The 27,439-nt window shown below is 38.7% G+C and overlaps 1 protein-coding gene across 1 annotated transcript in view; it reads left to right on the top strand.

Moving 5' to 3' along the window:
* NECAB1 (N-terminal EF-hand calcium binding protein 1) overlaps nucleotides 1–27,439 on the top strand; it is a 236,257-nt gene that overhangs the window by 144,969 nt on the left and 63,849 nt on the right. The window lies entirely within an intron of this gene.

Below are 27,439 nucleotides of genomic sequence, written 5' to 3' on the forward strand. Positions count from 1 at the left end.
CAGGGATTAGGGGGCTGCACGATCAGTTCCTGCACAGGCACCTGATTGTTGTAAGATCTGTCAGGGACCTCTCTGAACAACAGGTGTTACACCTTTGATAAGGGCAGGACGTGAAGCCTGTCCACCTGAGGTATTGTGAGACAGGCTGTCTCCTGGGGTGATGAGTTTTGTTAGGGTAAACTCACACTCAAGGGAAGATGTTTTACATCTTTCAGAAACGCAGGTATGTGAAGGGTCCTGCAGTGGGGAGTGGGGGTTAAGTTGTCCGTGGCTCCAGGCACACAAAAAGCCCAGGAAGGGGGGGTTTATGACTTCGGAGAGTGCCAGCCAGGCCCACAGGGTTGTGCTCTTAATTTCCTTTGCAGGTGGTTTGCTGTTAGTATGTAGAAATGCAACTGACTTTTGAATATTGATTTTGTATCCTGCAATTTTACTGAATTTGTTCATTAGTTATAACAGGTTTTCTGTGAAGTCTTTATGATTTTCAATGTATGAGAACCTGTCTTCAAACATGGACAATATTTTTCTTTCTTTCTGATCCCATGAGCATCTTTTGTTTCCTTTTCTTACTTAATTCTCACTAGGACCTCCAGTGCTATGTTAAGTAGAAGTGGTGAGAATGTGTGTTCTTGCCTTGACGCTGCTCAGAGGAAAAGCTTTCAGCCTTTCACCATGGAGTATGATGCTGGCTGTGGGCTTTTCATTTCTGACCTATATTATGTTGAAAAAGTTTTGTTTTATTCCTAGTTTGTTGAGAGTTTTTATCAAAAAAGATACTACATTTTATCAAATGCTTTTTCTGCATCTATTGAGATGATTGTGTGATTTTTACCCTTTATTCCGTTAATGCGGTGTATCACGTTAATAGATTTTTATGTGTTGAATAACCCTGCATCCCAGCGATAAATCCCACTTGGACACAGTGTCTGATTCTTTTACTGTCCTGCTGGATTTTGTTTGCCATTATTTTGTGGACATTTTTACATCTATATGCAGTAGGGATATTGGCCCATGGTTTTCTTTACTTATGTCTTTGTCTGACTTGGGTGTAAGGGTGATGCTGGCCTCATGAGTTTGGAAGCATTCTCCTCTCTTCAGTTTTCTGTAAGAGTTGAGAAGGTTTGGTGTTGATTCTGTTTCAAATGTTTGGTAAAATTCACAAGGGAAACCATCTGGACCTGGGCTTTTCTTTCTTGGGAGGTTTTTGATTACTGATTCAATCTCCTTACAAATAACTTGTCTGCTCAGAATTTCTGTTTCTTCGTAATTTAGTACTGGTAGTTTGCAATTTTCTAGGAATTTATCCATGTCTTCCAGGTTATCCAGTTCTGGGGGAATACACTTGTTCACTGTAGTCTCATGATCGTTTTTTATTTCTGTGGCACCAGTTGTAATGTCTCTTCTTTCATTTCCAGTGTTATTGATTTGAGTTTTCTCTTTTTTTCTTAGTCTACCAAAAGGTTTTCCAATTTTTTTAATCTTTTCAAAAAAAAAGTAATTTTCAGTTTTGTTGATTTTTCTACTATATGTTTATTTTCTATTTCATTTATTTCTACTCCAGTTTTTGTTATTTCCATTCTTCTGTTAACATTAGGTTTAATTTATTCTTTTTCTACTCCTTGAGGTATAAAGTTAGGTTGCTTACTTGATATCTTTCTTCTTTTTAAATCTAGGTATTTATAGCTATAAAACTCCCTTTTGTACTCCTTTTACAGCATCTTGTAAGTTTTGGTATGATGTGTTTTCATTTTCATTTATGATATTTTTAAAATTTCTCTTTTGATTTCTTCTTTTACCCATTTGTTGTGCAGGAGTGTGTTAAGTTCCACATATTTGTGAATTTTTCCAATTTTTTTTTGTTATTGATTTTTAGTTCCATACCATTGTGGTCATAAAAGACACTTGATATATTTAAGTCTTCTTAAATTTAAGACTTGTTGTGTGGCTCAATATATGATCTATGTTAGATAATGTTCTGTGTGCATTTAAGAAGAATGTGTATTCTGCTGCTGTTGGATGGAATGTCCTGTGTACGTCTGTTAATTCAAGTGGTAAATAGCATTGGTCAATTCTTCTGTTCCCTTACTGATTTGCTTTCCAGAGGTTCTATCCATTGTTATGTGTCTATTTCTCCCTTCAGTTCTGCCAGTGTTTGCTTTATGTATTTAGGTGCTTTGATGTTGCATGCATATATATTTGTGACTGTCATTTCTTCCTGGTGGATTGACCCTTCTATCAATTATTATATTCAACAATATTCTTCATGTATCTTGTGACAATTTTGACTTAGTTTATTTTATCTGATGTAAATATAAGTACCCCAACTTTCTTTAGGTTACCATTTGCGTGGAATCTTGTTTTCCATTCCATCACTTTCAGCCTGTATGTGTGCTTAATGTTGAAGTGAATTTCTTGCAGACAGTATATACTCAGGTCCTTTGTTTTGTTTTGTTTTGTTTTGTTTTTAATCAGTTTAGTCACTCTGTATATTTTTATTGGGGAGTTTAATCCATTTACACTTAAAGGAATTATTGATAAGGAAAAATTTATGATTGCCATTCTGTTAGTTGTGTTCTGCTAGTCTTATAATTTGTCTTGTCCCTGGCTATTTTTATGTTTTGTTAATTTTTTGTATTTATATGCTTTGATTCCTTTTTTTTTTATAATTCCTATAGATATTTTTGAGCTTACATGTGAGGCTAGAAGTGGGGCTGCCATCTTGCAAACATGAAGACAGTGAAGATAAAAAATTAAAGTAGCCAGGACACTGTTTACTTTGAGGAACCTCTGAGCCACCACGCAGCCCTGATCTGCCTGCCTCTGGTCCTCTCATTATGGGGGGGCGGAGAACTACTTACACAGAGTGTCTAGTAACAGTCTATTTTAAACAAACAACAAGCTGAATCGCATGCAAAAACTCTATACTTTAACTTCTCCCCCCCATAAATTTATGTTATTGTTGTCACAATTTACATGTATTCATATTGTGCATGTTTTAACATAATTTTTGGTTACAGTTATTTTAAAATTATTTGTCTTTTAACTTTTATACTAGAATTAAAAGTGATTTACCCATTATTATCACACTAATACAATACTATGCATTGGTATATATATATAATTTTTCAGTCTTCAGTTTTATTAGGTAGAGTTGTTACAGTTTGACTGCACATATACAATGTATTGCATATAAATACATATACACAAAATATTGCACGTATTTTAAAAATTTACATATACGTACTGCTCATTGTTTCTAAGAATGTTTAGAGCTTTAGCTTTTTAAACTTACATTGTTATCAAAGGAATAAAGTAAACCACAAAATCGGAATTAATTCAAAAAGATGCATACACCCCACTATTAACAGCAACATTATTTAACATTGGCAAGATACGGAAGCACCCTAAGTGTGCATCAATAGATGAATGGATAAAGAAGGTGCAGCGTATATATATGGGATGGAATACAACTCATCCATAAGAAAGAAGGATATTTTGCCTTTTGCAGCCCTTCATTCACTTTTTTTTTGCACTTCAAAAACCAAAATTTTATAACTAGCATAAACATTTCCATTGCATCAAAAAGAATGAAAATACCTAGAAATAAACTTAACCAAGGAGGTTACCTATACTCTGAAAATTGTAAAACATTGATGAAGGAAATTAAAGATGATACAAAGAAATGGAAAGATATCTTGTGCTCTTGGATGGGAAGAACCAACACTATCAAAATGGACCTACTACGCAAAGCAATCTACAGATCCAATGACACCCCTGTCAAAGTACTCACAACATTTTTCACAGAAGTACAACAAACAATTCCAAAATTTTTATGGAATCATAAAAGATCCTGAACAGCCAAAGCAATCTTTTGTAGGTCTTTTTTTTTTTCTTTTTCTTCTTTTTGTTCTCTTTTCTTATGATTTGATGACTAGAGAAGTTCCTTTAACATTTGTTGTAAAGTTGGTTTCGTTGTGCTGAAATCTTTTAGCTTTTGCTTATCTGGGAAGCTTTAGATTTCTCTGTCAAATCTGAACGAGAGCCTTGCTGGATAGAGTATTCTTGGTTGTAGGTTTTTCCCTTTCATCACTTTAAATATATCTTGCCACTCCCTTCTGGCCTGTAAAAAAAAAATCAGCTGATAACCTTATGGGAGCTCCCTTGTATGTTTTTTGTTGCTTTTCTCTTGCTAATTTTAATATTTTCTCCTTATCCTTAACTCTTGTCAGTTTGATTACAACGTGCCTTGGTGTGCTCCTCTTTGGATTGATCCTGTGTCGAACTCAGCACTTCCTGAACGTGGGTGACTATTTCTTCTCCCAAGTTGGGAAACTTTTCAGTCATTATCTCTTCAGAAATGTTCTCAGGTCCTTTCCTCTCTCTTTTCTCTTTCTGGGACCCCTATAATGTGAATATTACTGTCCTTCATGTTGTCCCAGAGTTCTCTTAAACTGTCCTCATTTCTTTTCATTCTTTTTTCTGTCCTGCAGTAGTGATTTCACTAATCTGTCTTCTAGCTCATTAATCCGTTCTTCTGCTTCATTTTTGTCTATTCTTGGTTCCTTCTAGTGTGTTATTCATTTATTATATTATATATATATTATATATATATATATAATATATCATATATTCTTCAACTCTATTTGGATATTCTTTATATTTCCCAACTGTTTTGTTGAGAACTTCACTCTGTCATCTATACTCCTCTTGAGTTCTCTGAACATCTTGGCCATCATTACTTTAAACTCTTTCTCAGATAAATTGCCTATCTCCTCATCACTTATTTCGTCTTCCGGAATTTTATCTTGTGCCTTGGCCTGGGAGATATTCCTCTGCTGCCTCGTATTGTCTGTCTTTCTATTTGTATTTTTAGGTAAGTTGGTTACTTTTCTCAACCTTGGAGAGGTGACCTTCTGTGAGAGACATCCTCTGTGTCCCAGCAGTGCACTCCTCTCTTGTCACCCAAGGGCTAGTGTCTAGCTGGTCCTAATATAGAGTCTGGCCTGTGATTGTGGATTCCTTCCACAGGCTTTGGGATTATTGTTTTCTTATTTCTAGTATCTGCCCCTGGTGGATGAAGATGGACTAGGGGCTTGTGCAGGTTTCCTGGAAGGAGGAGCTGGTGCCTGCCCACTGCTGGGTCAAACTTGGTTCCTGGACTTCTGGTGGTAGTGCTGTGTCTAGAGGCCTTTTTGGCTCAGGAAGTCTGCTGATGGGTGTGGCTGTGTTCCCACCCAGTATGTTGTTTGGCCTGAGGCTTCCCAGCCCTTAAATCTACGGGCTGTTGGGTGGGGCCAGGTCTTAGTGCTAATGATACAATCAAGACACCAGCCTCCAGGAGAGCTCATGTAGATCAACACTCCCGGAATGTCCACCACCAGATTTTATGTCGCCCACGTGAGTCACAGCCATCTCCTACCCCCACAGAAGACCCTCCAAATCCAGCAGGCAGGCCTGGCCCAGGTTCCTATGAAATCACTGCCTCTGCCCTTGGACCTGGCACACGTGAAATTCTTTGTACGCTTCTCAAGAGAATGAAGTCTCTGTTTCCCCGACTCTTATGAGGCTCCTAGAGTTAAGCCCCACTGGCATTCAAAACCAGGTGTCCTGGAGTCTCCTTCTCCTTCCAATCCTGGAACCCAGGCTGGGGAGCCTGACGTGGGGCTCAGAGCTCTCACTCCTGTGGGAGGGCCTCTGCGACTTAATTATTCTTCAGCTTGTGGGTCGCCCACCCAGTGGGTATGGGGTCAGGTTATATTGTGAGCACGCCCCTCCTACCATCCTGCTGTGGTTCCCTCTTTATGTTTCCAGTTGAAGATGATCTTCTTTGCTAGGTTCCATTCTTTGTTTTTTTTTGATGGTTGTCTAGCAGTCAGTTGTGATTTCATCATAGTCACGAGGAGAGGCGAGCTCGTGGTCCTACCACTCTGCCATCTTGACCAAAAATTTATGTATTTACCTTTACCAATAAGTTTTATACTTTATTATGTTATCATGTCTAATGTGCTTTCATTTCAACTTGAAAAATTCACTTTAGCACTTCTTGTAAGGCGGATCTAGTGATGAATAAAATGCCTTCAGCTTTTGTTTGTCTGGAAGTCTTTATGTCTTCTTCATTTTTGAAGGAGAGTTTCACAGGGTATAGATACTGTTATTGGTTTTCAGGGTTTTTTTTCTTTCTTTCATTCAGCACTTTGAATGTGTTATACCACTCTCTTCTAGCTTGCAAGCTTTCTGCTGAAAATCTGCTCATAGTATTGCGTGATTCCCTAGTTCATGACAGGCTGCATTTTTTGCTGCGTTCAAAACTCACTCCTCATCTTAAAATTGTGACAACTTGATTATAATGTTAATTGGTGTGGATTTCTTTGGGTTCATCTTATATGTGTCTTTTGGGACCCTTGGATCTGGATGTTCATTTCCTTCCCCAGATTTGGGAAATTTTCAACCATTATTTTTTTGAATAAGCTTTCTGACCCTTTCTCCCTTTCTTCTTCTTGTAGGATTCCCATAGTATGTGCATTGATCCACTTGATTTTGTTCTATAAGTCTTATAAGCTTTCTTTACTCTTCAAAATTCTTTTTTCTTTTTGCTCCTCTGAATTATTTCCAATGACTTTTCTTCGAGTTCATTGATCCTTTCTTCTGATTCATCTAGTCTGATATTGAACTTCTCTAGTGAATATGTCAGTTATTCACTTCACCCCCAAGATTTCTGTTTAGTACTTTAAACATTTTCTGTCTCTTTGTTGAAATTCTCCATCTTTTCATGTGTTGTTCTCTTGGCTTCAGTGAACATCTTTATGACAGTTATTTTGAATTCTCTGTCATGTAAATCATACATGTCTATTTATTTTTTTAGCTGAGATATAACTAACATACAATGTTATATTTGTTTCAGATGTACAGCATAATGATTCAATATTTGTATTTGTTGGGAAATGATCACCACAATAAGTTTAGTTAATTTCCATCACCACACATAGTTACAAAGTTTTTTTTCTTGTGATGAAAACTTTTAAGATTTACTCTCTAAGCAACTTTCAAACACGAAACAGAGTATTATTAACTATAGTCACCATGCTGTATATTGTATTTCTAAGACTTACTGTTTTATAATTGGAAGTTTGTACCTTTTGACCCACTTCACTATTTTGCACCCTCCCTCCCCTAGCAAGGAACAACCAATCTGTTCTCTGTATTTATGAGTTTAGGTTTTGGGTTTCTGTTAGCTTCCACATATAAGTGAGGTCATGTAGCCTCTGTCTCTCTCTGCCTGACTTATTTCACTTAGCATAATACCCTTGAGGTCCATCCATGTTGATGTTAATGACAGGAGTCCCTTGCTTTTTATGGCTGAATAATATTCCATTGTTTGTGAGTGTGTGTGTGTATGTATCACATCTTCTTTATTCATTAAGCTAATACTTAGCTATTGTAAATAGTGCTGCAATGAAAATAAGAATGTAGATATCTTTTCAAGTTAGTGTTTTCTTTTCCTTCAGATGAATACCCAGAAATGGGACTGCTAGATCATGTGATAGTTCTATTTTTAATTTTTTGAGGAACTTTCATACCATAGTGGTTGCAAGGTTGCAAGGAAGGGTTGTTAATTGTACCAGGCCAAACTTCTGTCTCCATTCTCCCCGAGGTTGTTAGGCTTCACCAGAACCATCAGAATTCCTAGACTGGCAAGAGAGAGGCAGTTCTTTTGTGAATCCCCAGAGAAGTTGAGGCACTGGACTCACAAATCAACTTTTTCCCTCCCCAGGCGAAAGCTGAGAGCTAGGACTGTCTACCCACTCACTCTGTGTTAAGCACAGGGGAAGATCTGTGCCATCTACCAGCCCAAACCATGTCTCCATTCTCCCAACATGACTAGACTGTGCCAGAGCCATCAGAGCTCCAAGACTGGCAAGACAGATGTCAGTTCTTGAGCAGCGCTGGAAATGCTGAGGTATTAGATTCATGGGTCAACGTTTTCATCCTCCAGCTCTTTCTCCTCCACCGGGGAGGCTGAGTGCTGGGATTTTTTCATCCACTCACTCTGTTGAGCAGATGGAGGATCAGTGACATCTCAGCCAAGTTGGCCATCTCGGTTCTCTCCAGGTGGCCAGACTGCACCAGGCCTGTCAAAGAACTGAGACTGGCAAGACGGAAGATAGTCCTCTGAGGAGACGCCCTCAGAAAAGCTGGGATGCGAGACACACAAATCATCCTTTCTCCTCGCAGGAGAGAAGCTAGGATCCAGGGATCTCTTTCTGATCTTACGGCTCTGTGCTAAGGCCAGGCAACTCTGGTGAGAAGGTGTCCCAGTCTCCTTATTTAACTTTGCTTAGTCTGACTTTCCCAGGGTGCAGGAGCCTCTCAACTAGTTTCTGGACTTTTCACAAAGGGAATTTATCCATGAATTGTTATTGAACCTGTGTATTTGTAGGAAAATGAGGGTCTAGGTCTTCCTACTCCACCATATTGGTGATGTCACTCTCCTGTTTATTCACTTAAGAGTAAGAAACTGGGGTCTCTTAATTTCAAAGCCCATCTTCTTTCTAGAAAACCACAGTGCTTATTTATTGAAGCTTCCAAATTGTTCTGCTATAAAATGTATCACTATTGAAGTATATTTGTAGAAAAGAAATTAATTTAATTATGTTGTGCTTACAAATGCAATAGGGCTCTCTGTATATGATCATAACATACATACACACAACACACACGCATACATTGTAGTCTGTATTTTATTAATGTTCAAACTTACCTATAGTCAAACATTAAATTGACAGTAAAATATAATTGCATCAATAAAAATTGTTTAAAATAATAATGGTCATTTAAAAACACAAGACAATGAAGACTCTAAAAGTTTTTTGTTTTATATATCATTTCACCTACCAATTCCATTCCTCGAAGTGTGCCTAGGGAAATAATTCAGTATATGTGCAAGAATATTCATCATATAATTGTGCATAAGAAAAATTAGAAACTATCTAAATGTCCAACGGTATGAGATTAGATCAATACATTATTAATACACAAAAATATTCCATTCAGACATTTAAAATTCTATTGGAAATGCACATTCATGGACATGGAAAGATGCATATATTTTAAGAGCAAATAGCTGATTGAAAAATAAAGTAATTTTTGGAAAATAAACAATATGTTATAGATATTTTTAATAGCCTTACTGAGGTAAAATTTACATGTAATAAAATGTACCAATTGTAAGTATACAATTAAATAATTTTTAGCAAATGTATAGTGTTGTACAACCAACATCACGATGCAGTTTAAGAATTATTTTTTGATAGTTTATGTTGCTTATCTATGTTTTCTAATTTATACTAAACAAATTACTTTAAAAGTTAAAGCTGCTTATTTTTTAGTTTAAAATGTTGATACAGTAACCTCTTCTCATGAGCACACCAAAATCAGAACTATCTGCAGGACAACTGAAGAAGCCTGAAAACTACCAGGAAGGTCTTTCACACCTAAACACATAAAGACAGAACCACAACAAGACAAGTAGGAGAAGTGGACTAGGGATATATTCAAATCCCATTCCCCCTGGATGGGCACCCCACAAGCTGGAGAATAATTATATTGCAGAAGTTTGCCTTGAGGAGTGAGGTTCTGAGCCCCACACCAGGCTCCTCAGCTGGGGGCTGGGCACCAGGAGAAGGAGCCCCAGAGCATCTGGCATTGGAGGCCCCTGGAGCTCAACTGCAGTCGCTCCACAGGACGAGGATAGACAGAGACTGTAGTCTCACGGGGGGCATAGAAAATCTCACATGCACCGGGACCAGCAAAAGCAGTAACTTGATAAGAGCCTGGGCCAGATCTACCTGCTGGTGTTGGAGAGTCTCCTGGGGAGGTGAGGGGTGGCTGTGGCTCACCCTGGGGACAGGGACACTGGTGGCAGACGTGTTTGGGAGTGTTTGGGAGTGAATACACTGCTGAGGCTGCCAATGTGGCTCATTGGCGCCAGGACATGACCCAACCCACAGCCTGTAGACAGCAGTGCTGGGACACCTCAGGCCAGACAACTAACGGGGTGGGGACACAGCCCCACCCATCAGCAGACTGGCGGCCTAAAGACTTCCTGAGTCCATAGCATGGGCTCTAGATGTGCTCCTAGTCATGGGCCTGCCCATCAGAGGGCCAAGGCAGCTCCCCCGACCAGTGGGCAGGCAAGGCCCTTCCCACCAGGAAGCCTGCGCTAGCTTCCGGACCAGCCTCACCCACCAGGGTGCACACACCAGAAGCAAGGAAGCAACAATCCCACAGCCTGTGGACCAAGTCCATCAACAGCAGACCAGAGCCTGCCCTGGCACCAGCTGGGTCCTGGCCCTGCCCACTGGTAGGTCAAAGAAACTTTCAGGGTGCCCCAGCCCCCACACTCAACTGTGTCAGGGGTCACCCCCCACACCAAATGACCTCCGAGCTCTGGGATCCTGGGACTGCAGCCAGACTCCAGGAGCCAGCGCTGCCTGCCACTAGCTCATCACTAACCCCCGGATCTGGCTTCACCTGCGGGTGGGTGGGCAACAGCCCAAGTCTTCTGGACCCTCACTCTGCCCAGCAGTGAGCCAGCCCTAGTCCTGGGCTGCCCTGGGGTTCTGAAACCAGCTGCCTCATGACCAGCCTCACTAAACAGCAGCCAGCAGCATCCACACGAGGGAAGGCCTGTCAACCAACCAGACTAGGGGGCCCACCAGACCACCCACATAGCCCGCCTCGGCAGAGGACCCACACAGCTCTCTGTGGGAAAACCCTAGGGCACACAGCTTGGGTGACAGGAGGGGAGTGCGCTGCCAGGCTGCACAGCACATCTCCTACAGAAGGCCACTTCTCCACGGTTGAGAAACGTAACTAAAGTACCAATATATAAAAATACGACCACCAGCGTAGACAAAATGAGGTGGCAGAGGAATATGTTCCAGATGAAGGAACAAGATAAAACACCAGAAGGACGAACTAAGTGAAGTGGAGCTAGCAGTCCACCCAAGAAAGAGCTCAGAGTAATGACTGAAAGGTGATCAAAGGAATCAGGAGGAGAACGGATGCGCAGTGAGAAGTAGGAAGCTTTTAACAGAGAGTTATAAAATACAAAGACAACGAAACTCAAATAAAAAATAGCAGTAACTAAATAAAAATACACTAAATAACTAAATAAATAAAAATTATAGAAGGAATCAATAATAGACTAAATGATTCAGAATGGATCAGAGAGCTGGAAGACAGAATAGTGGGAATCATGGCCATAAATCTAGATGTCAAATAACTTCCACAGCATACTCTTGCAAATAATATAAGCCGATAGTAAAAAAATCTCAAAACACAGAAAAACTTAACGCATTGAAATTATCAACTAGAGAATACATGTTAATATATTTTTATAAATACATGGTGGGATTAATGAGAAATTAGCATGAATATACATAAAAGGACAAAACAAATTTGAGAAAGAAAATGATTGCTAAGAATACAAAAAAAAATCAGAAGACTAGTTTAACAGTAGATTATATACAACGAAAAAAAAAAAAAGGATAAGTGAGCTGGGAGACAGAAATGAACTTACCATGGACTGTGGCTCAGGGAGACAAAGACCTGGAAAATATAAAAGATTAAGAGACAAAAGGGCTGAGTGAGAAGTTGTCACATACCTCTAAGCAGAGTTCCAGGAGGAATTAATACGAGAATTTAGCAAGAAGAGCTATAAATATAAAAATAAATTTTATATCTATAAACCAACAATAGTTAGAAAATGTATAAAACCTGATTTGTGGGAGGCCCGTTCAGAATTTATAGAGGAAGAGTCTTATTATATAAGAAAATAGTTCAATAACTTGGGAGTTTATGAGGATATTTAAACACAATACAAAACACAGACTATATGTGTGTGATGTGTTATGAACAATAATGTTCAAGTCACTGTGTTCAGGAACATTGTACATCAAAAGACAGCACTTAGAATTTGGAAAAGAAAAATCCCAAACCAGGAGAACACATTTGCAAAACTCAACTGTCAAAGTACCGGTATCAAGAACTCTTAAAGAAATCCTATAAATCAATAAGGAAAGTTGGAATACATAATAGAAAAAAATTACAAAATATAAGACTAGAAACTTCAAAGTGATTAGGGGAAAATCCAATATAGCCTATGAAAAATGACTGAACTTCTTTTTGCTTATTGAGAATTGTAAGGTGTGGTGTCAGGCAATTGTGGTTTCCACTCATCTTTGTCCATGTTAGTGGAGGGCTTCAACGGACCCGTGCAGAATGTTTATCACTTACACCCTGGAGTTTAAGGGACACTGGGAATGATTCACCACTTACCTATGGCGAGCTCTAAGGTGAGAGGCTGTGATTGGAACCACCTGGTAGCAGGTGGGAAAGCAAGGCTGCATGGTTAACAGCTGCACGTGTTATCAGAGGGAGTTGGAACAATGATTCATTTATGCTTCCGCTGTGAATTCCTCAACAAAGGAGAGAAAGAATAAAATATGTAGTTAGTAGTTAGTATATTTAAGAAGTTTAACTATATTGCATCTAGGTGCTTGATTTCTTTTTTATTTATGGGGCTTAGCATTTGCTGTGATTCCTGAATCTCAGGCATAAGGCTTTTGTTCAAGGCTGCAAAATTCTCAGCCATTTCTAAATTTTTTTTTTTACTTTCTTATTTTGATCATGAAGGAGGAGGTAATTCAGTTTATTTATTGATGTTTTAATGGAGGTACTGGGGAGTGAGCCCAGGACCCTGTGCCTACTAAATCTATTCTTTACTACTGAGCTGTATATACCCTTTCCACCTCAGCTATTACCTCTTATCTGATCTTTATTCACCTCTTGGAATTCTGTTTATAGAAGTTAGACCCTCTCATTTTCTCCTTTGTCTCTTCTATTTCGTATAGTCCATCTCTGTACTTCACTTTGGATAATTACTTCAGATATATAGCCTAGTTCCCTGATTATCTCTGTATCTAATCTATTTAACCTACCCATTGAGTGTTTAATTCATTTTTTTGAAATTCTTGTTACTTCTTTTGAAATCTGCCTCATCTTTTGGCAAGTTTTTCATTCTTTTCTCATTTTCAGTTACCTTTTTTTATGCCCTAAGTTTATTTACAAACTTATCTAGTATGTTGAGTTCAAGAGTTTGATTCCTTCTTTCAAACTGTTTGTACCTCTTAAAATGCGCCTCTTCAAATCTGTTTCCTGGTTTGTTTTTTTTTAAGCAGTTGATGTCTTACTATAAATATAGAAAGATCCAGCAAATCCAGATCCAAAGTACAAAGTCATCATAACTAGTAAATGCCACCTGTTTTCCACTGAAAATCGTAAATTCTTCCCTGGAACCTCCTTTTTCTTTGTGCAGTTTGGAAGCAAGGATAATTAAAGTTTTTTTAAAACTTTGAATTCATACTTGGGTGGTCTGAGAAATACGGTTTGATGATGTATTCCACAGACAGAGAATGTATGTTTCTGTTTATGACAAATGCCCTGGGATACTGCTAGTATGGAACCACTTGAAGTTCATCCGTCACTTCAGGTATCCCCTGGACCATGAAGGTAGAGAAATTGAACTTCCAACTCTAATGTGGAATAAGGTACATTTTCAGGAGTTTTTTTGCACCCATAGCTAAGACTGAGACAGTTTATTTGTCATTTTCCTTTGTCCACGGGTGCTGGTCCTTTGTGTGCTTCAATTCCAACCCTCTACCTTGACTCACCTCTGGCTTCCCCAGAAGTTGTTAAAATATGAAACTTGAAGTTTCTAGGTAAAGAAAATGAGTGTAGGACAGCAGGGATTTCGGTGCTAGATTATGAGGCTGTTTCTCTGTTTCCTGTTCATTTTGGACATTCTTGGTTTTCTCTTTCTTAGAAACTCTGCCGTGCATTTAAAATAATATTTGTCATAATTTATCTACCACTTTATAGTAACTTTTTAAAGATATGAAACTAATCCTATTGCCAAAATGGAGCTTTCAAGAAATTTTTAAATCTAAATATTACCTTCCAATTTATAGGTTTGAAAATAAGGCACTAAGAACTGATTTTAAATAGCCTATATAATCATACAGAAGACTTTTTCAGAAAGAACACAGTATAATCCACTTGTCTTTTATATATGTGCTCCATGCATTTTTAATCATCTGTGAATTGGGGGAGTCTTTATTTTTGTAATCCACCCAGAAGGGTGTGTGTGTGTGTGTATATGTGTGTGTGTGTGTCTGTGTGTGAGCGTGAGCATTAGCAGGCTGCATTATGTTAGCTAGATAATACCATGGAAACACTCCCACCGTGAACACTTGAATCAATCTTTAGGATGCTCACAAAGATTTCAACTGTCTCCTCAGCCTATGTATATATCCTTAAAACAATCCTTGATACAAACCCAATTTTAAGAAAAGGCAAGCCAAGGCTGTAGTTTCAAACTATAGCCTGTTTCTTCATATAGTGACCATTCACTTTCTTGAATGTATTGCAGAAGTGGTGGGTGCTGTCTCTCACTATAACATCTCAGATTTCCCAGTGTAGGACACTGTTGTATGACATTACAGGTGCAAAGAGATCATTTGTACAGCTTGCTGTCGGTAGGTACCCTATTGCAATGCGACAATACACCATATTTCATCAATTTCTAGAATGTGTATTTTTTCAGTTTCTAAGATGCAAATTTTTTCAGTTTTTAACATCTACAAAGTTGGGGTGCGTCTTGCACTGGAAGGTGTATGTAAATTTAACTGCAAATACTTTAATTTTCTACTGGTGTACCAAATATCAAAATAATGATGCATCTTGTAACTAATGGCAATTATATTATACATCGGTGCTTGATGTTGTCTCAGAGGTCCCCTAAACTATTCTCACTTTTGTAAACTTGCTTTTCCTTTCCTGTTCTGATCGGGTGACTTGCATTATTCTGTCTTTCAGGCTGTGTATGCTTTCTTCTGTGTCACCTAGACTGATGTTAATTACTTCTAGTTACTTTTCATGCCAGTTATTGTGTTCTTCAGCTCTGACTGGTCATTTGTAATATGTTCTAGTTCTTGTCAAAGATCACACTGTGCTCATCTATTCTTTTCCCTTGTTCAGTTAGGATTCTTATTACTAGTGCTCTGAACTCTTTATGTGGTAGAGTATCTCTGTTTTGTTAGGTTCTTTTCTTATACTTCTATTTGAAACATAATCCTCTCTCTTTGAATTTTGCTTAAATTTCTCACCTCTGAAATTTCGTGAAACAGTTTTCTGTTCTTGAATGGTGTCCTTGTGGGGGGCATCCCTATGGGTGGGAGAACTGAGTCTGAAATGAATATGGGTCATGTCTTCTCTTGGGATGTGTTGGCAGCTGCTACCTTGGTGGTGAGATGGGCTGGAGATGGAGCCAGGTGTGAGCTGGGGCCTCTGTGGTGCTCAGTGATACTCACAGCCCTATTTGGGGCAGCAGTGGGGCACAAGGTGCTGGAACAATTTTTGAGGTTCAGGTCTGAGCTGATTCCTTTCCTTTGAAGTGTGCACACTCACCCATCAATACTACCTCCGCCCTGGTGCAGGGCAGCTCTGGAGCAAGAGGGGCTGGCGCAGGCACCTGGACTGGGGCGCCCACGCCAACAGTCCCAGCAGGCCAGTCAGCGCCTCAGGCAGCCCTCAGTCTGCTGCTTCTGCACGCATGCCAGCAATGGCTGCCCTTCTGTGTTCAGAGGCAGGGTTGGGCCTGAGCCAGCTCCATTCTCGCTAAGTGTGCATGCTTTTCTTGGCAGCAGCAGCCTTTGCATTAGTTGAGAGCTATGCCAGAGTAAGAGAGCGTGGAACAGGCTGCCAGGGCTGGCTGGGGTACCCACTGGGGCAGGAGCAGGAAGCCAGCCAGAGTCCTGGGCAGTTTTCAGACCACTTCATCCACGCTGTCCCAGGAGGGTAAGCAAGTGTGTGCATGCTCTTCAGAAGAACTCTTGGTTTCTTATAACCCTCTGGTAAATCCCACTGGTTTTCAAGCCAGCTGAGGGGCCTCATCTTCCCAGTGCTGGACCCCAGGGCTGGGTGCCAACCATGTGGCTTGAACCCACTCCCCAGGGAGGATCCCTGAATCTGTGATCCTCTTCTGTGTCACTTGCAAGGGGCATGGATTTCAACTTGATTGCTTCTCTTCTCTTCTCTTCCTACCCAACTCTGTGGATCCTTCTTTACAGCCCAGGGTGTAAAACCCTTTCTGCCAGGCTGCAGTTTGTTTTCCGCGAGAGTTGCTCCACGTGTATATGTATTTTTGATGCGCTCATCGAGGATAGTGAGCTCTGTGTCCTCTTATTCTGCCATCTTGATCTATTTTTAAGTCTCATTGGATAAAATATTTGCCTATTTATTATTCTGAAGAAGTGATTCATTCCTAGGAATATTTGTTCCTGAATAAAAAGTTCCTGTAGTACTTTGGTATTTTATTCATAAATGGGTCACAAAGGCAAATTAAATCCAAAAATGTGTTAGTGCTTATATATATTAGGTATCTACTGTTTCCCATGCATTATACCATTTGGCAATGCTCATAATATTTTAATACCCAATTATTCCTTCTGTCACAGAGTTTGCTTGGATCAAAAACAAGGATAATTTGTTTTTGAAAACAGATAATATGTAATGTTTTGAAGATGCATTTGTCTGACAAATTCAGTGACTTAGGCCTATTTACTCTCAATAATGTAAGACTGGTTAAAATACTTGATCATCTGACACATAAACTGTTTAGGGGGAGACAAGTTACAAGTGAATGTTATCCTTGAGGTATTTCATGTGCATAAAAATTATAGTCAAAGAAAAATGTATGAGCAATAATGTGGAAAGCAGCCTATTTGAAAGAAGAAACTCCAGTGATATTTTATGATCAACATCAACAAACATATATTCAGCCCCATTTATGCATAAATACAGCTCTGTGCTCTTTTTTTCACTTTTTTAATTGAGTTATAGTCATTTTACAATGTTGTGTCAAATTCCAGTGTAAAGCACAATTTCTCAGTTATACATGAACATACATACATTCATTGTCACATTCTCTTTCACTGTGAGCCACCACAAGATCCTGTATATATTTCCTTGTGCTATAGAGTACAATCTTGTTTATCTATTCCACATTTTGAAATCCCAGTCCCTTCCCACCCCCTGTCCCCCTGGCAACCGCGAGTTTGTATTCTCTGTCTATGAGTCTGTTTCTGTTTTGTATTTTTGTTTTTTGTTTTTTATTTAGATTCTGCATATGAGTGATCTCATATGGTATTTTCCTTCCTCTTTCTGGCTTACTTCGCTTAGAATGACATTCTCCAGGAACATCCTTGTTGCTGCAAATGACGTTATGTTGTCAGTTTTTATGGCTGAATAGTATTCCATTGTATAAATATACCACCTCTTCTTTATCCAGTCATCTGTTGATGAACATTTAGGCTGTTTCCATGTCTTGGCTGTTGTAAATAGTGCTGCCATGAACACTGGAGTGCAGGTGTCATCCTGAAGTAGATTTCCTTCTGGATATACGCCCAGGAGTGGGATTCCTGGGTCATACGGTAAGTCTATTCCTAGTCTTTTGAGGAATCTCCATACTGTTTTCCACAGTGGCTGCACCAACCTGCATTCCTACCAGCAGTGTAGGAGGGTTTCCTTTTCTCCACAGCCTCTCCAGCATTTGTCATTTGTGGACTTTTGAATGATGGCCATTCTGGTTGGTGTGAGGTGATACCTCATTGTAGTTTTGATTTGCATTTCTCTGATAATTAGTGATAGTGAGCATTTCTTCAGGTGCCTATTGATCATTTGTATGTCTTCCTTGGAGAAATGCTTGTTTAGGTCTTCTGCCCATTTTTGGATTGGGTTGTTTGTTTTTTTCTTATTAAATTGTGTGAACTGCTTATATATTCTGGGGATCAAGCCTTTGTCAGTTTCATTTGCAAAAACTTTCTCATTTTGTTTACTTATGGTTTCCTTTGCTGTGCAGAAGCTTGTAATTTTCATTAGGCCCCATTTGTTTATTCTTGCTTTTATTTCTATTGCTTGGGTAGACTGTTCTAAGAGAATATTTTTGAGATGTATGTCAGATAATATTTTGCCTACATTTTCTTCTAGGAGGTTTATTGTATCTTGTCATATGTTTAAGTCTTTGATCCACTTTGAGTTGATTTTTGTGTATGGTGTAAGGGAGTGTTCTAGCTTCATTGATTTACATGCTGCTGTCCAGTTTTCCCAACACCATTTGCTGAAGAGACTGTCTTTATTCCATTGTATATTCTTGCCTCCTTTGTCGAAGATTAGTTGACCAAACGTTTGTGGGTTCATTTCTGGGCTCTCTATTCTGTTCCATTGGTCTATATGTCTGCTTTGGTACCAATACCATGCTGTCTTGATTACTGTAGCTCTGTGGTATTGTCTGAAGTCTGGGAGAGTTATTCCTCCAGCCTCTTTCTATTTCTTCAGTAATGCTTTAGCAATTCTAGATCTTTTTTGTTCATATAGATTTTATTATAATTTGTTCTAGTTCTGTGAAATATGTCCTGGGTAACTTGATAGGGATTGCATTAAATCTATAGATTGCTTTGGGCAGTGTGACCATTTTAACAATATTCATTCTTCCAGTCCAGCAGCATGGGATATCTTCTCCATTTTTTTAAGTCTTCTTTAATTTTCTTAATCAGTGTTTTACAGTTCTCCGTCTATAATTCTTTCACCTCCTTGGTTAGATTTATTCCTAGATATTTTATTACTTTGAGTGCTATTTTAAAGGAGATTGTTTCTTTACTTTCTTTTTCTGTTGATTCATCATTAGTGTAAAGAAATGCAACTGATTTTTGGACGTTACTCTTGTAACCTGCTACCTTGCTGAATTCTTCGATTATTTCTAGTAGTTTGTGTGTGGACGTTTTAGGGTTTTCTATATATAGTATTATGTCATCTGCATATAGTGACACTTTTACCTCTTCTTTTCCAATTTGGATCCCTTTTATTTCTCTCTCTTGCCTGATTGCTGTGGCCAGGACTTCCAAGACTATGTTGAATAGGAGTGGTAATAGTGGGCATCCTTGTCTTGTCCCAGATTTTAGTGGGAAGCTTTTGAGTTTCTCACCGTTGAGTACTATGCTGGCTGTAGGTTTGTCATATATAGCTTTTATTATGTTGAGATATGTTCCCTCTATACCCACTTTGGTGAGAGTTTTTATTATAAATGGGTGTTGAATTCTGTCAAATGCTTTTTCTGCATCAATTGAGATGATCATGTGGTTTTTGTCCTTTCTCTTGTTGATGTGACATTGATTGATTTGCATATGTTGAACCACCCCTGTGTCACTGGGATGAACCCCACTTGATCATGATGTATAATCTTTTTTACATTCTGTTGGATTCTATTTGCTAGTAGTTTGGTAAGGATTTTTGCATCTATGTTCATCAGTGATATTGGTCTATAATTCTCTTTTTTGGTAGTGTCTTTGCCTGGTTTTGGTATCACGGTGATGGTGGCTTCATAGAATGAGTTTGAGAGTATTCCCTCTTTTTCAGTCTTCTGAAAGAGTTTGAGAAGGACTGGTATGAGTTCTTCTTTGTATGTTTGATCGAATTCTCTGGTGAAGCCGTCCAGTTCTGGACTTTAATTTGTAGAGAAGTTTTTTATTGCTAATTAGATTTCATTTCTAGTGATTGGTTTGTTCAAGTGTTCAGTTTCTTTTTGATTCAGTCTTGGTGGACTGTATGTTTCCAGAAACTTGTCCATCTCCTCTAGGTTATCCGTTTTGGTTCCATGTAGTTTTTCATAATATTCTCATATGATATTCTGTATTTCTATGTTATTTGTTGTAATTTTTCCATTTTCCTTTCTTATTTTGCTAATTTGTGCACTTTTTCCTTCTTTGTGAGTTTGGCCAGAGGTTTGTCAATTTTATTTACTCTTTCAAAAAACCAGCTTTTGGTTTGATTGATTTTTTCTATTGTTTTTTAATCTCTGTGTTATTTCCTCCCTGATCTTTATTATTTCCTGCCTTCTGCTACCTTTTAGGGTTTTTTGCTCTTCTTTTTCTAATTCTTTTAGCTGGTAGTTTAGATTGTTTACTTGAGATTGTTCTTCCTTTTTGAGGAAGGCCTGTATCACTATAAACTTCCCTCTTAGCACTGCCTTTGCTGCATCCCATAAGTTTTGTGTGGTTGTATTTTCATTTTCATTTGTCTCAAGGTATTTTTTAATTTCAACTTTGATTTCATCATTGACCTGGTGATTATTTAATAGCATGTTATTTAATCTCCATGCTTTCCTTTTTTTCTCCTTTGTTTCTCTATAGTTGACTTCTAGTTTCATGGCATTGTGGTCAGTAAAGATGCTTGAGATAATTTCTATCTTCTTAAAATTGCTGAGGCTTCTTTTGTGCCCAAGTACATGATCAATCCTAGAAAATGTTCCATGTGCACTTGAAAAGAATGTATATCCTAGTTTTTGAGGGTGTAATGCTCTGAAAATATCCACCAAATCTAATTTTTCTGTTGTATTATTTAATTTCTCTGTTGCCTTATTTATTTTCTATCTGGAAGATCTGTCTAGTGATGTTAATGTGGTGTTAAACTCTCCAACAATGATTGTATTCCCATCAGTTTCTCCCTTTATCTCTGTTAGTAGTTGTTTTATGTACTTAGGTGCTCCTATATTGGGTGCATATATATTAATGAGTGTAATATCCTCATCTTGTATTACTCCTTTAATCATTATAAAATGTCCTTCTTTATCTTTCTTTATAGCCCTTGTTTTAAAGTCTATTTTGTCTGAAATCAGTACTGCTACACCTGAGTTTTTGGCTTTCCCATTTGCATGGAATATCCTTTTCCATCCTTTCACTCTCAATCTATATGTGTCCTTCTCCCTAAAGTGGGTCTCTTGTATGCAGTATATTGAAGGTTCTCACTTTATTATCCAGTCTGCCACTCTATGTCTTTTGACTGGAGCATTTAGTCCATTAACATTTACAGTAATTAATGGTAGATGAGTATTTATTGCCAGTTTGAACTTATGTTTGCAGTTGATTTGGTATTTCCTCTTTGTTCCTTTCTTCTTTATTTTGTGGTTTGTTAATTTTCCTTTGTATTATCTTGGATTTTATTTAGTTTTTGTGACTCACTTGTGAGTTTTTGGCTTGTGGTTACCCTTTTTTGTAAATCTATGAACCTATTACTATAACTGTTTATACTGAACAGATAGTACTGTAATCTGAAACCCGTCCTACTGAGAACAAAAAGTTTTAAATAAAAAGAAAAAAAATACTCTATATTTTCTTGCTTCCCTCCCTCACTTTTAATGTCTTGTTTTACAATTTTGTGTTTATTGTAGTTATCACCTTTCCAGTTATGCGTTTCTTGTTTTTGTAATATCCTGCTTCTTTTCTATTTAGACTAGACCTGTCAATATTTCTTTTAGCATGGGTTTAGTGTTGCTAAGCTCTTTTAGTTTTTGCTTGTCTGTGAAGTTCTTTATCTCTCCTTCTATTCTAAAGGATAGCCTTGCTGCGTAGAGTATCCTAGGCTGCATCTTTTTTTCATTCAGGACTTTAAGTATATCTTGCCACTCCCACCTGGCCTATAGTGTTTTTGTAGAGAAATCAGCTGAGAGCCTTATGAGGGTTCCCTTGTAATTCATTCTTTGTTTTTCTCTTGCTGCCTTCAGGATCATTTCTTTATCCTTGACTCTGGCCATCTTGATTATGATATGTCTTGGTGTGGGTCTGTTTGGGTTCTTCCTGTTTGGGCCCCTCTGAGCCTCCTGTACTTGGATATCTGATTCCTTCTTTAGGTTTGGGAAGTTTTCATTCATGATTTCTTCAAATACCTTTTCAATCCCCTTTGTTCTTTCTTTCCCTTCTGGAACCCCTGTAATATGTAGCACACTTTATATTATCCCATAGGTCCCTTATATTGTCTTCATTGCTTTTTATTTGTTTTTCTCTCAGCTGTTCTGATTGGGTGCCTTATGTTGTCCTGTCTTCTAGGTCACTTATTCATTCCTCTGCATTATCTAGCCTGCTTTGCACAGCCTTTAGATCAGTTCTCATGTCAGCCAATGAGTTTAGCAATTCTACTTGGCTCTTCTTTATAGCTTCAATTTCATTTTTGACATATTTTATATCTCTAAACACTATCTCTTTTAGTTCCTTCATACTTTGATCACTCCTTTTTGAAATCCTGATCTAGTAGGCCATCAATGTCTATTTCATTGATCATGCTTTCAGGGGATTTCTCTTGATCTTTTAATTGGGAGTGGTTCCTCTGCTTCTTCATATTGCTCATATCTCTCTGACACTGTGGCTTATGGAGTATCAGTTATCTGTTGTGGTCCTTATTTATCTATCTAAAGCCTATGCAGGAATAAAACTTAAAAAAAAAAGAGAATTTTAAAAGAAAGGAGAAAAAAAGGTTTGAAAACAGTGTATAATCAATAATAGAAGAGGAAGTTGAAGCAGAATAGCAATCGAATTGAGACATCTTTTAAAAACCTTAATAAAAAGGAGAAAAAAATCAAAAAAACAATATTTGAAACCTGTGAATAATCAATAACAGGAGATCAAAACCAAAAGAATTAAAAATGAAATGAGGTGGGTTTTTAAAAAATAATAGTAATAAAATTTTAAAAGAAAAATTTTAAAGGGATTAAAACTGTAAACATATACAATTGTTTAAAAAATAAAGATTAAAAAGGCAATAGAAAATAAAACAGATACAAAAAAGATTAAAAAAAAAAAGGATGTGTTCTCCTAAAGACTGTGCATTCTTGATGGTTTTATTGAGAAGTCTGTGTTCGCCCTGTTTCACGAACTCAGCTTGCTGTTTCCAGAGGCCCTTCTTTGGTGTCCTCGTCTGTGCCTCTCCCAGTGCCTGTCAGGCAAGCACATCACGCCCCTTCCCAACACTGGGTCAGGTGCTGCTCTCTTTCGCGGTGGGCAGGCCGGTCACTCCCCCTCCAGATGCTGCAGTCAGATGCCGTGCTCAGGCGAGGCAGGTGGGTGGCTCAGCTCCCTCCCAGCACTGCGGTCACATGCTGCGTTCCTGCCAGAAAGGTGGGTGGCCGCCTGCCCGCTCCAGGCACCGGTTGCTCTGCTGCTGTGTGCAGCTGCCTGCTCTGCCTTGAGTTGGCACTCTGAAGGCAGGCTCAGGGAAGACCACAGAACGGCCCAAATCTCAGCTCCTTGTTTGTCTTGGAGGCACGAGTTCTCTGAGGTGCCAGGGCAGAAAGATCCTATCTGCCTCGGGCTGTAAACAAGTCTCAGTCCTGCCTAGGAGGTTGTGGAGCCCCTGGGTGCGGATGCAGGGATTGGCCCCAGCCCCGCCCGGGCGCTGTGCATAGGAGGAGATGGTGGCTGTGGCTGTGCCCAGCCTGTTTTCTCGTGAGAAGTGCCAGTAATGGTGCTTCGGGTCTGAGGAGACAAAGGTTACGGTGCCCCTCCCCACAGAGCACACCAGCCCTCTTGCTTTGCTTTTTTTGCAATTTATGGGGGACTGAGGTTGTTGTTCCGTATCCCCTCCCAGGCACAGCGTGCAGCCCCCTGCAGTCCCTCGGGGCTGCCTCAGTGCAGGGACATCAATGTTGCTGCAAATGGCATTATGTTGTTTTTTATGGCTGAATAGTATTCCATCTTATAAATAAACCACATCTTCTTTATCCAGTCATCTGTTGATGGACATTTAGGTTGTTTCCATGTCTGGGCTATTGTAAATAGTGCTGCTATGAACATTGGGGTGCTGGTGAAATATTTTCTGATTTCTAACCAAGAGTATCTAGTTAACATAGGACTTAGATATTATTTAAATTTATTGGTTATTTGATAACATTTTATTCCAAAATTAGAGCCTTATTTTCTCTTTTGCTAACCTGCAAAACTACAATTCACTTAATTCTTGGGAATCTGCAGTTTGAAACTATTTTGATCTGTTGTTCTGTCATTTAAGATTTCCAGAGACCTATCTGAACTTAACCTCAGTCTATTTGCAAGACTCTAATTAAGGACCAGTTCTTTACTTTTGTATTTTATTAAGTCTTAATCTTGATATGGTATTCTCCTAATTTTAAGTGTGTCATTTAAAAATGAAAGTGTAAGAATGTTTAAAGAAATAAGACATAGACAATAGTGTAAGCCAGTTAGTATTTAAAAAGTAACAGTTTGGGAGGCAGTAGAAAAAGAGAAAAAAAAAGAATCTTTGTAAAAAGTGAATTTTTTCCTGTTATAAAAGCTGGCACAGATGTCTCACACAACAGGGAGAGCTCTTGGGACTCAGATCAAAAGGCAGTCGGAAGCCTACCTCCTACTGCGTGCGATCGTATCTGATCTCACAGACAAGGAGACATGGAGACTGGATGTCATTGACTTGATTAATTTTTAAATAGAGCAAACACAAACAGGGAAGACTCTGCTCTTATTTCTGTAATTAACCTAGATGATTCATAGCGGGCTAGTGGCAGAGGTTTCCACTCTTCTGTCACCCAGATTGGCAAGAGCTTGCTTTCTAAGGGATGATCTGACAGGTAAAATGCACAGGTAGTCTTCAAAGAAGCCTGATTTCCAAAGCATCATGCTTCTAACGCGAAGAATCTCACTTGAATGACTCCCAGCCCCGTTCCAGCTCCACACGGAGGTATGTGGATTGAAATATTTATATTCTGGTTCTCCAAAGGCACAAATGGAAATAGTAATAAATCTTTATTAACAATTTCCACTTAATTATTAATTGAACAAATATTAGTGACTTGAATGAACATTACTGGGATCTCTGAAATATACTGTTAGCCTTCATTTGCCCACATCCTTTTTAATAGACATGAAGGACTTTCCTGTGTTTGGAAAAAGAGGCATAATCTGGGTATCAAGTAACATCTGTATATTTTTTTTACTGCATTATTAGACCAATAAAAGTTCTTTCTACCAATCTCTCAGATTCTGAGGTTTGCTCAAAGGAACACATGCCTTAAGTCAACGTATCAGTTTTTTCGGGAGTTCAGCATGCAAAGATCCCTTTTTTATACCTTCACAACCAATACATTTGTTGAGAATAAAAAGGACCAGGCTTTGACATTTTCCAGCTTGCTATCTATTTAATTTTCCATCTGCTTCTTTTGCCGGTGCCTTCCAAGGGAACACGTGCTGCATATCTGAGAGAAGGAAAAGGAGACTGGAGCTGTGCCAGCTGGGTTTGCAGTCCTAAACCCCAGAATCCAGAAAGAAGGGAGGGAAGAAGTCTAACAAATGGTCCAGAAAATGAAATAAGGACAATCTGTTAAAAGTAAAGCTGTGTTTCCCTTTGTTGTAGAGCCCACATAACTGGGCAAGCTGGGCAGCAGCGTCTGCCACCAGCCAGGGCTAGACGCAGGGGAAGGCAGCTGGTGACTGGGAAGAGCTCAGGCACTCCCCCCAGTGCCTGAATCTCCACGTGGTCCCACGTTCCTCATGTAGGCTTTAAGCATTTCTGGATCAGGTGCTGTGAGCCAGGCTTTGTTCTGGGCATTCTGGAGGCAGAGATGACTAAGACTCATTCCCTAGTCTTTAAAGAGCTAACCTAGGATGGCGGAGACAGACAAGCAAACAATGTATTACAACAGAAAAATGCTAAATGTGTACCCTAGGAGGAGAAAAGTGTGACAAGAACACCCAGAGGGGAAAGGGTGTGTGCCTAATCCTGTGAAGGAAAGTGGTGATTCAAGGGAGGAAAGGCAATACACAAACAGTGCCACCAGCTGAATTTGGAAGGATAGATGGGAATTGGAAAACAAGCTTTTTTTTCTCCTTAGCATCAAGGGCAGTGCATAACAGAAGATCTTCAAAACTGACTAAAAAAACTGAATCCCCCAAAGCTTAAACCTCCCCACCACTCCTCTCGATGTCAAGGCATCAGCATTTCTGTCAAATGTACCATTTGGGTTGTGCCATCTCAATTTTATCCGAAGAGTCGCTCAATGAGGCTGGCAAATTCTCAAGATGAGAGGCAAATCTCAGCATAACCTTTTCTTAATTTGCTATGCTAGAACAACGATGGAGCAGCCAATTGTCTGATTTTAACTGTCCTTAAGTATCTAACTCTAACATCACCAAAGTCTTTGTACATGAGACCACAGTAGCAAATACAATCAATTCTCAGAGTTAGGAGATCACGTGCAAACATTCAAGTGTTGAATGAGTATCTGCTTTGGGCACCACGAGGCTTACAGAAGCATAAGGTGTGACCTTTGCCTCTCAGAAGCTAAAATCAATAGCAGTGACCAGAGTGTTTAAATTGGATAACGCAAAAACAAAATCTCCCTTCTTACAGTTCTGACACGACAAATATTTAACATTTCAGTGAGGAAGGAAAGAATAAGGCCAGTGCCGTGCTGCATAGCGTAATAAATGCATACTTCCTTCACTTTTACATGGTGTCTGCAAATAAGAATTAACACTTTCATCATTTGCTTTATATTAGTGCAGTGTATACTGAGAGCCACATACAGTTGGCATGATCTCTCACTACACAATTATGCTTTCTCATCATTTTAATATACTTTATTTTAAACCTATGCTTTAGGAAAATGGAAGAACTGTGGGTAACAGATCAGGCACACCTTCTTTTTCTATCATCACATTGTCTTTTCATCTCAAAGAAAAGTTTTACTCAACTCTATAAACACAGTGAGAAATAATTTTTGAAGCTTTTATTGCCACTGAATGGCAAGCTATTTGATCACATGAAATATTTTGTGTAGTTTTTATCTTGAATTAACTCACCAAAGTCCATATAGTTACTATAGCATGTAATATTTTGTTTTATAGTTAGTTGTTAGTTGGAGTTTAAAGACGTTCAAGTTTTAAATTTTTAACTAAGATACGATGACAAGAAAATTTCCTATGTTGTTCACCTGCAAAAACAAAAAAGAACTTTTAAAAAGAGACTAATGATTGAAACCTTTTATGATTTTAAAATAGGAAAGAAATGAAGTTTTCTATGACAAATTCCAGAGAAACTTGGATCAGGAGGCCAGAGGTTCCATATTTCCTAGTTTAGAGTTGATAGAAGTACAAATATTTTTGAGTTTGGAAGTATGCCAGAGTCCTCACTCTGATTTGTAAGGAAGAGAGAGACTTGACACCCAGTAAGGTTAATTAACTAAATCTTGTTTGCTTGGGTTTATAACCATGGCCCCAAGAATCCCTAGCACATTGTATTTCCTGGCATTACCATCACTCCTTTCAGGTTTGTATCTTCAACCGTGAAATAATCATTTTTCTTTAGTAATGGAGCCAAATAAATCCTGTCCTTGACTGAAATTAACATCTGTCATTTCCACCTGATACTCTAGAAAATCAGATTTAGCTGGCTAGTCCCATGACCTGAAAAAGTGGTTCTGACACCATTTAATTCCATGCCAAAAAGGTTTTATTTTCTTTCTTGGTTCTCCCTGAGACATTAG

Source organism: Vicugna pacos, chromosome 25 (genome assembly GCF_048564905.1).
Source record: "Vicugna pacos chromosome 25, VicPac4, whole genome shotgun sequence".
Taxonomy (NCBI): domain Eukaryota; kingdom Metazoa; phylum Chordata; class Mammalia; order Artiodactyla; family Camelidae; genus Vicugna; species Vicugna pacos.